Below are 13,068 nucleotides of genomic sequence, written 5' to 3' on the forward strand. Positions count from 1 at the left end.
TCCGTGGAACTACGGACAAATCCGTAGATCTGGCATCACTGGCTGATGGTCTCTCATGGCTGCTGTTCAATATAGAGGCAGAATCGAGGTAGATCGACGACGATGAGTTCGATGAATCTGCCTACCTTGGCTCACTGGTAACGACAAAAATGACAGCAGCTGTTAGATTCGACGGCATGTTATCTGCAGAAGCCATGCTTACTATGGGCTTCACAGTCATTTGCGGACGAACAGGCTAAGCTCCTGTACAAAGTGCATCCTGATACATGACGCTTGTTAGACCGGTTGTTCTCTACGGGCGTGAAACGAGGCTAATGCTTCAGGAGGACCTGCGAGTGCTCAGAGTTTTCGAAAACGAGTGCTTAGAACGATCGTTTCGAATCATGGTAGGATCAGGCCATTTGATGTCAAGTGTCAGTGAGGAACAAGGCGGGTACGGCGTATACAGGTGAACGAAGGATGGAGGTGGCGGATGAACCATGAACTAGTACAGCAGGGCATGTTGCTAGAATACCGGACAACTACCCTGCAAAGATGGTGTTTGCTTCATATCCGGTAGGAACGCGGATAGGAGCGCAGCGAGTAAGATGGAAAGCAGTAACCTATAACCGAGCAAACTGGAGAAATTTTGTTTATCAGGCATTATTTTTGGACGACAAGTCAACTAAGTAAGTAAGTAGGCGAGCTCGATTTTATGTTGCTAGAGGAGGAGGAGGAACCTGTACCAAAAAATCTAAAATTATATTAATCGTTATTTATTTACAACCGTTATTTTATTGATTACTTAATTATTTAGTATACCGGTCTTTTAACCGTAATACCGAAACCGAAATGGCGCCCCATCAAAGTGACGCTTCAAGCAACTGCTTGTTTTGCTTAAGGGAAGCGCCTGTCCTGACTGTAGAAACCACCGACCGAGAAGTTTTAATCTAACTTTGTGTTTACTGGCGGGACGACGACACTATGCAGGCACATGCAGGCTTAAAAACATGTCAAAATGTTCCGGTTCCCATACGATCGCCAAAGCTTCTTTGTCCAGTGTTGAATACCTTTTTCCGTTCAACACTTGCTGGCGTTCTCGCTAGCGTCTGTTATAAGTGTTGTTTTATATTGAGGGGTGTAGAAAGCTAGATGTTGAGGATCTGTCAAGGCTCGTTCAATTTCAGTAAATGTTCGCTTTACATCTTTCGACCATCGAAATTTAATTCCTTTGGTTGTCCATGAAGCCGAATGGGCTTCCAACTAAGGCGCCATAGAGCATGAGAGCCTGTTTTAAAAAGTCTTCTGGGGGCCCACCTGTGAAAGGTATTTCTATAAACTGATCACTGTGCAAGAATACCTAATTTTAAATTTTTGATTTTAATTCTGAAGTGAGTTTCTTCCCATATCCGACACTTCCAATCCGCCTGATGACGGTTTTCCGCACCTAAAGCTGGAACAAACGCACCAAGACCTCTCCGACATATCAGGTTATATCTATAAGCTATATTCACCTTTACCAATTCTAAACTTCATATTTTGCGTTAGACACATTCCAAGCTTTTGCCCTGACAAAAGCATACAACGAACAGGGTTTAGACTCCGGAGCTTTAGCGTTTCAGAACCACGATTTTGGTCCAGATGTACCAGAATTCCCGAACAGAAGTACGACTCACAGACAGAACCATCCGGACAAAGCAGTTACGTACAAGGAGCAGATTTGTCTAGAGTTCTAGACCATCCGAGAGCGGATTTGGATCCTTGCCGAAGGCTGTCCATGAAAGGTATTTTCAAAATGGACATTTTGTTTAAATTATTATTTCCGCATTTTTGCATATAAAAATTCTTAGGCGAATTCGATATGCTGGTGATATCATTGGACTAAATCTATCAGCCGAAGAAAAGGACGTTGCATTGCCAAAGGTACGAGCACAACTAGAAGGTTCCCAAAGAACAGTAAAGCAGCTGAGGGCCAAAATAAAACGAGCATGGAAGATCTGATGAAAAACTTGAAGGCGAAAACATGTCGGAAACAGCCAATTCCTTTCTTCAGGTAGGGTAATTGATCTTGAATGGACCTATTTAGCGCTTTTTAACACCACCACTCGCACTCCTGCTCAATTTACTCGTCATTTATAAATAATATGTGGTGATGTTACTATTTGTTGGAAAGTACCACCTTTTTTCTACATTATCAGTACTTTAAAAATGTATAATTGATGAAACTTTTATTAAATATATCGTTTTTTGCCAAAGCCTTTTTTTGATCTTGAATGGACCCAACATGATCTTGAATTGGACCTATTTTTGATTTTGAAATGGACCTAAATTAGGATTGTCATAGTTTCTTCCATGTAAATGAACAAAATAATAACAAAGATTTTTTTTTAATAGTACAACTATACTACTGTTATTCATTAATAGGACACAAGGTTGAACAGCTTTTACCTTTCTTATACTCTGTTAGAAAGGTATGAAAGTCGGTTGAAAAATTTGAAATCGGTCACAGTCACCGAGGGTCTTGTTTTTATGTCAGCCCAACAATTGAACAATGTTTCAGTGACTTGATATGCGTTGTGTATGTATCTGTGTGTGACATTTGTATATTGGGAATTTATTATTACCTGTTGTTCAGATATGGTTGAAACGATTTCCACGTCATAAAAAAATTATGTCGCCTATTAGTTTCAAAAATTTAAACCATTCATTAAAAATATGTAATATAACTTGTATTAAACGTAGTTTATCAAGTACAGCTGGGTTCGAGTTTTTATTTAGTGACTACATATTTCGAAAGGTCAGACTTTTACTGACGTAGGACTACGTCTTACTGCAATGCATCTAAAGGTTTGCGACAGCCCCTGTCGAATATTTTGAATATAAAACCGTTGCAATCGTGAAAAATTCGTTAATTAGTGGTAATTATTCAATTTTTGACACATTTATATGCAATTTTTTCAGTTGAAAAATGGTCTAGATTTTGCCAAGGTTTCGATTTTGGCAACATAGGCGACACGCATTTGTCGTCAAATTCGAAATCATACTGTAAATGGTGCTTGAAAAAATTAGACTTGGTAATTCTACTAGGTTTAAAGGTAAGCTTAGATACTAGGTTTTAATTTTAAATGATAGTCGATGAAGAACTGTACCAGATAGAAAATAGGAAGATTCAAAAATGAATATTTTAGATCTCAGAGTCACTCAATTTCGGTGGACAAGGAGGTATTAATTTTGTCACAAGTCAAAGGGAAGAGGTGCTTAAAGAAAACTTTACATCCCCCAAGAAAAAAATCAGAGGGGTTGTGTTTAAGATACGACCACGGATGACGTAGTACAACGTTAGTCCGGTTGCATGATTTTGAATATTTTACTAAACTGATTTTTAATCTATCTGTCAATCGACCAAAAGGTGATGTGAAGTCAACCTGCTTACTTATCGGCGGAATATAAGGCCTTTGCAAAATATTTTTTAAGTTTTTGTCACCCCCCCCCCCCCCCTTTGGAAATTGGCTTGAAAAATCGGGGGGCTAAAAAAAATTTGTAGGATATGAGTATAAAATCAATTGTCCGTGGGCTCTACAGCCTGAAAAACTCGAAAAATGAGTGTACTTAACACTTCTAGCACAAAACAGAAATGGAAATTCGAATTCGGAGTTTCCGAATTCCATTTTATACTAATATTTGCAATTTTGTTTTCATAAGGGAACCTCTTCCCCTTGCCCCTACGGCTCCTTGAAGATAGTCGTTCAAAAAAACCATGAATTGCGGTACCATGGATTGGCGCTGGGGGGCTTATCCGAATTGAAAAATTCCAAAACGACATGAAAGAACATTAAATTATCTCGTGTTTGATCCATCCTTTTTTAGAATTCGAACACATAACAGAATGGCGGACATTGAAACATAAAAGTATGGTTTTTAAGCGAAAAAATTGACTTTAAACATTTCTAAAAAATTCAAAAATTACACTATCAAGAAAAGGGTGGGTCAAACACTAGATAATTTTGTTGGCTTTCAAACAAAAAAAGGATCATAAGAATTGCTTGAGCCGTTCTTGAGATACTTATGGTACCGACTTTCAAAACCTGGTTTCGAGAAAAACGACGTTGAAGTTTTTACTCGTTGTTTAATCGCTCCAGACATGCGCGGTACAAATAGCTGTAACTTTGTCAATATTTGGAATTCATGCAAACGACTTCAAGCACATATGGTCAAAATGTTAATCTTTCGAAATAATCAATAAAAAAATTTAGGTTTTAAAAAATTGAAAAGGTACTATGCCCCCTTAACAGAAGACAGTTAGTATCCATCTTATCTTTTAATCAATGATGGTTAAAATTCTGGTACAATACTGAGAATAAATTAAGTTTATATTGTTTTAAGCATAAAATGACATATGTTAGCTAACTAATTAGGAAGACTTTTTAGTTTCAAAACTAGAGGCTACAATGTACAAACACTATGAAGCAACTACGAAAAAGGATGAGTGATAGTTAGTTTTATCAATATAATTAAGTTTTTATTTAGGCTATAAATCAAGCCTACTTTCAATATCCCGCGCTTATAGATTAATTATAAACGGAGATACTATAGTGACAACAAGCAGTTTTATGGAATATACAACGGCGTGTTCGTTAGTGGTAGGCAATGACAGCTACCGCCAGTGATGTCTCGGAGCGCAAAACTAGGTCCATTCTAAAATCAATACTAGGTCCATTCAAGATCAAAAAAGGGGGTTAACATTTTTAAGGAATTTGAAGATTTTACTGGTTTTACTGAACTTTTAAATACCTAAATTGAAATTACACAGATTTTAGCATCATTTTAAGAGTATTGTTTTATTTCAAACCAGAAGGGTTCCGGGTAGTAACAGTTTGAAAATACTCTATGGTGACTGCCAAAACGCTGAAAAACAGCTACTTTTAAATACGCGGCAATAAAGTGGTTTTGGCTATAATTTTAATTTAATTTTAGTATATTTACGTTCAGAAATGATTAAAGATAAACATAAAAGCTAAATACAGTACAAAGACTTGATAATTATATCCTAAAATTCTTATTTAAAAATAGGTCCATTCAAGATCAGAATTCGACTAGGTCCATTTCAAAATCATTTACCCTAATAGAAAAATTACATGCAAGTATGAATAAAAATAATTTAAAATTTACAGCGCTTTGAAACTGACGATTCTCTCTTCCAAGAGCTACTTTATCGCAAGAAAACCGATCCATGTAGTGAAATGCTGCGGTCCTTTGCTACAACCTTGCATTTTTATTCGGCCAAGGCATATCGTTACGTCCGAGAGGTTTTCGAGAAGACCTTGCCGCATGAACGGACCATCATCCCCGATGGTACGTAAGTGTTTCTGAAGAACCAGGCATTACGAGTGAAACGCTGGTAGTGCTCAAAATAAAAGCGAACGAAAGTGCGGCCAACGGTGAGCCTCTCCTGGGCAATCTCATTATGGCGATTCGACAACACGTGGAATGGAACTATAATTTGAAGCGATTGGAGGGTGTAGTTAACCACGGAGCAAACTCCCTCGAACATTTCGTTCCAGCAAAGGGCGCCATTGTTTTTATGTTATCTACATCAAGGAAAGCTAGAAAATACCAGGAGTGTATTCATAGCAGGACTGAATGCCGGAGAACAAAAAAATATAATCGAAACGATTCTTAGCTGCCTTCACGAAGCTGGAGTCACAATCATTTCGTTGACTTTTGATGGTACTGCCACAAATGTGTCGACTGCAAATGCTTTAGGATGCAACTTAAAGCAGAGCTGTACTGAGAGCATCAAACAGCGCCTTCAGCGATAGTGAAGCAACTGAGGAGTTTCTCAGTCTGTTCAACGACGTGTTCGATATTTGTAATTGTAACAGCATGGATTCGAATGCGAAAGACTTCAAGCGACCGTTATCAGAAGAAAATTTTGACCTCTTCCATAATGCATTTCAATACATTGAGGAATATATAGCGAAGATCAAACTGAGCGATGGAACACCGATATTAGAATCCCGAAATTAAACGGGATGTCTGGGCTATATCGTGAACCTTCACAGTTTCCGAAGCATATATCGGATTTATGTCGAAGAGACTGGTTTGATGCCCCAGCTTTTTACGTATCGCTTTAGTCAGGATCATCTTGAAACCTTTTTTGGGTCGATTGGAGCAAAACGAGGTTGTAACAATAATCCGAGCTCAACGCCGTTCAAAGCAAGCTGCAAGAGGTTGATTACAAACAACGAAATCACATGTTCCGCAAAAGCTAGTTGTAGCCAGTTTACTGCAACCAAAAGCTTGTTTGCATGCTACATTGCCATGCCTCCCAAAAAGAATTTGGGATTTGCTTCATATATAATTGAAGCTAACATAGCTCAACTACTTTAATTCACACGTTAATCTTTTATGCTACAGGAACTTGTTGGTGACCGGAATAATGTGAATATTGAAAAATATTACGGCTTTCTTGTTGCAGTTTTTTAGCCGCACAAACAAATTTCAATAGCATATGCGAATCCTCAGAAGATCACTGGACTTTGGAGGATCACCGTTCGAGCATCATCAAGGAAATAGTAACTCTTCTTGGATATAAAATGCCAATAATATGGCGAGAAAATTATTACATTCAAACAAACGAACCGTCAAAAACTAACAAAATTAATTCTTTTTGAGGGTAATTAGCGAATTGTGATTGTGTAAAATGTATTGTTATGACTTGTTTGAATTGTTATATTTTGTTGCTGACTATAAATCGAAAAAAGTTATTATCAGAATAAAACCTCATCACCAACACCTGCATCCAGTGCTGGAAAAAATCACTTTATCGAAACTCAAAATGTCAGAGCTGAATCACAGAGAACAGATTAACAGGCTCGAAGGAAGTAATCGATTTTTTGTGTGTAAAATCTGTCGGTAGCGCCCTCCAGAAATAGTTTGCCAAACGCATCAAAAAATATCCATGCACCTTTATCAATATTTCTTTGTGCTGGAGTTACATAGCAGCGATGGCAGCGACATCAAGATTTAGTTTGCCACTAACTGCTCGAAGGGTGCTCTATTGAAGGATTACTCGTAGATTACATAAAAACCTTTTACACACTTTTTGTCAATTACCTGGTAGTCTGTTCTCTGTGGTTGAAGCACCGATTATTGTAGTTACCTATTTTCTGCTCATCACACTCACCCATATTGATACTGGAAGGTTACTCGATCGATATTAGTATTGGAATGAAATATCCCGAAGACGGCTATTGAGCTCTTCTTTTCGTGCGCACAATCACTAGAATTAATATCGATCCTACGTAGTTGTTGAATCGCTATGCTGGTCGGATTTGTTTTCACAGTTGGGACACTTCGTCACTTTTTAATCCATGCCGACTGTTGACGTGTATACCCAGAATTTCTGTATCTGGATGCTATCGTATAATTTTTGGCTCTGCCACTGCATGGTACGTTCTAGCAGACGGTGGCTTTCAGAATAATCGCTTAGCATTTTTTCTGTGCTGTCGCTTTGCACAGTGTGACGGCTCCTGCCGTCTTTGCTGTGGCTTTAAGTGATTGATCTTAACAACATCAAAATATTACAATGCTTCAACGCAACCCTGCAAGTATTCTCAAGCCTATCACATATTGGTTCTCAATCTATAGGTAGCTTTGTCAGCTTATCCTTGGTCTGACGTTATATTTTTTCGCGACTTTGGATTTTTGCTATTTTGGTTTTGGTAATTGTGCTTATTGCGGGTTTTCTATTGCTGTATTTGCGAGTTAAAGATGGGAAAAACACAACTGGTTCGACCGAAGCGCAAAAAAGTAGTGATTTCAGTATCTAAAAAGTTAAGCATCATTGAGGATTTAGAAAATGGGATGGGTACCAAAGATATCATGCTGAAGTATGATATTGCATCTCGATCAACCATTTTTACAATTAAGCGATCGAAAAATAAAATCAAAGAAGACGCTGCACAATTTATCGGATCGATCAGTGAGTATATTTTTTTACTGAAGTTTTACCCGCACTGATTATAAATTTCATTAGCCAAACGCAAACGCTCCAAACCGCCTCAGTACCCAAAGGTCGACGAAGCTTTGTTCGTGTGGTTTCTTCAGAAACGTCAGCATCATATTCCTGTGAGTCAAGAAATGTTGCAGGTGCAAGCTCAAAAGTTTTTAACGTTAATAAAATCAATATAAAAGATACCATCTACTGGATTGCTCAGGCGAGGGATTATGTTCCAAAAGACGCCATACGAAAATCTTGGAAAATACTTTACATCAAAAATAGTTATGTTGAAATGCAGCTCAAAGGTTGAGAAATCTAAATTTTTGCTGGTTTTATTCATTTCCATGATTGAAAGCTACAATATAAGTAAGTTAAAGTTATTTGCAAAATGTTTTATACCGGACTGCCTTGTACTGAGTTCATGGTCAAATAAACATTGACATCACTACGGATCGCTCCCGCCTTATCTTGCCCATCATTTTCGAAAGAAATTAATCTAAATGTACCTAATGCTTGACTTTTGAAACTAGGGTAAAGAACTAGTTTTAAGCAGTCTAAGCGGGTCACTGATTGTTTTACCTTATTACAAGCGATGGGTTGACTAAGCGGGGGATATCAGCATACCAATCTTCTTGCTATCTTTAGTTCTTCAAGCTGTTACCATTGGAAGACACTATTGTTGAGCTAAACTTTTGATTTTTCGCTTTAAAATTTGGAGCGGCGGAACTAATTTTGAACAGACCGAACCCATTTTCACCCGCAAGGTGCTTTTTTAAGCAATCCTGAAATCTGAATTTTTTTACGTCCCGTTAAAAAATCCCTCGAACTTTTCCCCCTATTCAGTAAGTTCACGTTCCTATCCGCGACCTACTAATCGGCATCTGATGCGTAATCGACATAGCGTATCGGCATAGATGCGTAAAATGCCATCTGTCTAAATTGTTTATCGGGGCATATACTCACCGCACCGTTCGGCAAACGGTATTCGTCGTCTTTTTTATTCTCTGGTGTTCTTATGGGAAACTGCGAGTTGGACGTCTCACTCGCTGTTCATAAGGATGGTGGGAGAACAAAAGAGGTAAACATAGCAGTACGCACGGTCCGACTCAGAACACTGTTGTCAAAGCAAATAACATTGAAACACATCGTTGCTTCATTAAATCACTGAGAAAATCTTCGAAAATTATTGAAAAAGCGTCTTTTCTGTTGTTTTTAATAAAGAAAAATTAATTATGAACATACATTTCTCTTGAAAGTATTGAACCACGTTTTCACCATAGGAGGTTTCAGTTAATTTCAAATTTAAAATCCTTATTTCCAGAACCGAAACAGTGTCTTGGCAACACGATAGTTTATCAGTTGTGCTGCAGCTGCTGCTAGTGGTGAACAAGTTCCGTCAATTCAGAATTTGTTTTCAGTTTTGTTAGAAAATAATAAAACTTTCGGCTAGTGACAAAGCCTTAGATAATAGAAAAAAAGAGACTGAATAATATGGTATGTGGTATGTATATGGTTAAGTGATTTGCAGAGGTGGGCACAATTCCGCTAATCCGCGAACAGCTAATTAGCTCAGCTAACATTTTGGTTAGCGGTTAGCGTTTTCGCTAATTTTTAAAACCGTTAGCGTTTTTGTTAGCTTCCGCTAAATTTATGTGCCGCTAAATAAACCGCTAACTATTTTTTAGCAAGAGAAAAATTGTTATGAAATATGAAATTTTTCTTTTAATTTAACTGTTTAGCTATTATCTATCAATATTATCGCATAGATCTGGAACGAAAGATCCAAAACCTTATAAACTTTTGTATGCGAGCACGGTTGATGGACTCATGAAATAAATTAATAATTAAAAAAGATATATTCTTAGAAAAGCTCAAAAGAAACTTTCCGATTTATTTACTTAATTAATATCGCATACATTATTTTAAAAATTCATAAGTATTGAAGCATCATTTCAAAAATATTATGAAAATGAAACCATTTGATTTTTTGTAATGTGGTTTTAACTAGTGTGTCATTCACCACACAAGAAAATGTAACCAAGTTTACACAACAATCCAGCAAAATTATTATCTGGAAAACAGTTTTTCACAAAATTTTCCGTGGAAGCGAAAAACTCCATAGCAAACTTAAATTTCCAAAATATTTTTTTGTTTCTTATTCTTGTTTTACAAATTGGCCAATATGTGCTTGTAAGGGATTAAAATTTCACGATAGTGTTATTTTTTATTTCTGAGTGATGACCAAAAAGGTCGAATTCCTAAGATATTCATAGACAGCAGTCCCTTAAATTAGGCGGTGAGTGGTGCTACATGCCCACTGCATTTTCTTAGTTTCCTGTTAGTCAATTTATTTGGTTTTTGGTAGTTAACAAGCTCATAACGGGCTCTAATAATATACCCAGAATCAGTTTTGTTGATCGATAGATAGCTGATGGACGAACAGCATCACGCATCGCCTTATTCGGAGAATTCCTGTACCACTGACAATTCATATCTCAGGAACCAAATGTGTGGTAGAGCAAACATTTTTAAATGAAAATGTAAGTAAATTTTTTGGCAATCCAGAAAAAATATTGTTTGGAAAAATCTTTTAAAAAAATTTTCACAGAAAAAAACTATGTTAAAATCAGTTATGCCTCATGGAAATTGCCCTCGTAATTTCATTTCATCCATTTTAAATGTGGTAATGTTCTTCAAAACATTTTTTTGTAAATGCCTGTAATTTTTTCACGAAATTATTTCATGTTTTTCCAGTATATATTTTTTCTTATACCTTTGCAACGAAGATTTTCTTTTTTTCAAAATTGGTTTTTTAAAAAGTATTGCTAAATTTGTGCTGCTAACAAATTTAGCGATTAGCGGTTAGCGTTAGCTTCCGCTAAAATTTTTGGTTCATTTAGCGGTTAGCGGTTATCGAAGCTAACGTTTTGGATTAGCGGTTTAGCTGTTAGCGAAGCTAAAATTTCGGTTAGCGGTGCCCACCTCTGGTGATTTGTGAAGATGATCCTATCAAAAGATTTTGAAAATATGAATAAAAAAGTGCATTTTCGGCTCATTTATGTTTAACTGATTAAAATAGGTGACACTGCTTAACTCGTTCCTTACCCTATATGGATACAATCTGGCGAAAGGAACGGATTACCGGCCACTTTTCTATGTCGCTTCACTTTCAGGACATCAATTTGGATTAGATTCAATGTTTAAAGATAAACTCGGTTAAAGAAAAGGAGTGGTTTAAACGATAACATCGGTTGAAGAAGAGGGGTAGTTTTGCACTCTGGCGTACTTCCCAAGCACATATATCACGTAGTCTTACGTCAAAAATCCCGCCCCGGAAATTCGGGCCATGCAGCCACCAAATTTGCTACAAGCTTGGCGTATAACAAACCATATTCTGGCTTTTAGCCCACTTGGCCTTCACAGTCACAGCTCCGGGTGACAAACTGTGCTGCATGCTGTGCATGTGTCTACGAATAAATCGTACACACGTTCGCAAAGTGTATCTAGCTTTTGGCTGGTCCCAGTACATGCGTCCTGGGACACATTTAGCCAGACAATACATAATGCCTCATCTTCATTCGAGGTCCATTTTTTCCCACGGTTTTTTGAACCGCCCATTTCCTAAAATTAATAATTTAAGTGTTTGTAAAATGGCTATGAAATGATCAACACTCACTCTATATTTTTTCTGGAAAAAGTTAGATATTTTAACAACTAAACGCTCAAAAATATCACTGCTCGATCTATCCACCTTTTCGAGTGTTTAATGGCGGCTAGTGAGTACATATATCGAAAATCTTTATTTGCTTTTGGCAACTTCGCTCACGTATACGCAAGCGAAAAGGCGGACACGATTTTCCAACTTTTGACAGCCAGTGCAACATTAGCTCTTTATAGCGCTGTTATCGGGTTCCAGCCCGCCTGCTAGTTTAGCAGCGCGTTTAACTGCGACCGGTACAGTGCGGAGTGATGACAGAGAGCTATTAAATTGCCGTTACGGATGCTCTTAGCTTAGTAAGCAATGCTAACGCACTAGACAGTAAGCATGTGCAGTTACAGAAAAATATGGGAAGTATTTTCTACAAATTTCCAAATTTCATTTACGCATACGTCAGTTATCAAAGAAGTCTCCGATTGAAAAAAATATACAAAAAAAAACACTTAAAAAAGTGAAAAACAATTCTTTCATTTCCTGCGCCGGAAATTGTACATAATGGGTATTTGTTGGTGACCGACCGTTAAGAGCTATGTTTAGGGTCTTTCGAAAACCTAAAAATACGGTCATTTTTGCCATTTGATTCTACCTGCCCAGCATTCGATAGTAGAACAAAATGGCAACGGTTTCGGTTTAGAGCAGAAGCATTATTGGTTACAGAACAAACCAGCAGTTGATGCCGAGATTCATTCTGTTTGTTTTATCTGAACCAAGGCCAATTTGATGTCCTGAAAGTAAACCTTATTGTATAATTTCCGTCTAATAATCCCTTTGTTTTGATCGATTGTGGCTGAAGTTTCGTTTGAAAATTTAGTTGCTGGAATGTATCACTTTGTGTGTTTAAGCCTTTAAACGTAGTATGTAGTTCTTGAAATGAATCACCCTCAAACCATACATCAATGATATTAGTAAGTTAGCTGCCAATAGTTTTATACACATGTTGGATATTGTTCAGGTAAGATTCTCTAGACTTGGGGTAAAATTCCTTAAACAGTGTTAATTTATACTTGATTTATATGCTAAGTATTGTTGTTCAACGAGCTCTTACGAATCTTACTTTAATATAAAAAGAAGAACGCCCAGTCGAATACATTACTCTTATGGTTAATTTTAATCATTGTGAGATTTTTTCGAATTTTAAATTTTTGCTGGAGTCACTAAATAAATCCGATAATTATCAGGGGTCCACCGTTTATATGAGTTCCTTAAGCCTGCTAACGCATGCCTTTCGTTGCTTGGTATGCAATTTCATACCAACGTTGTCTGCGTTCACGTGTTTAAACGTTGTCTGCGTTCACAGGTTTACAGTTTAATATCATAAAAATCAGAAATTCTGTATAATGATAATTTTGAAAAGTCCTCATAACACAGA

Source organism: Sabethes cyaneus, chromosome 3, assembly GCF_943734655.1.
Source record: "Sabethes cyaneus chromosome 3, idSabCyanKW18_F2, whole genome shotgun sequence".
Classification (NCBI taxonomy): Eukaryota; Metazoa; Arthropoda; class Insecta; order Diptera; family Culicidae; genus Sabethes; species Sabethes cyaneus.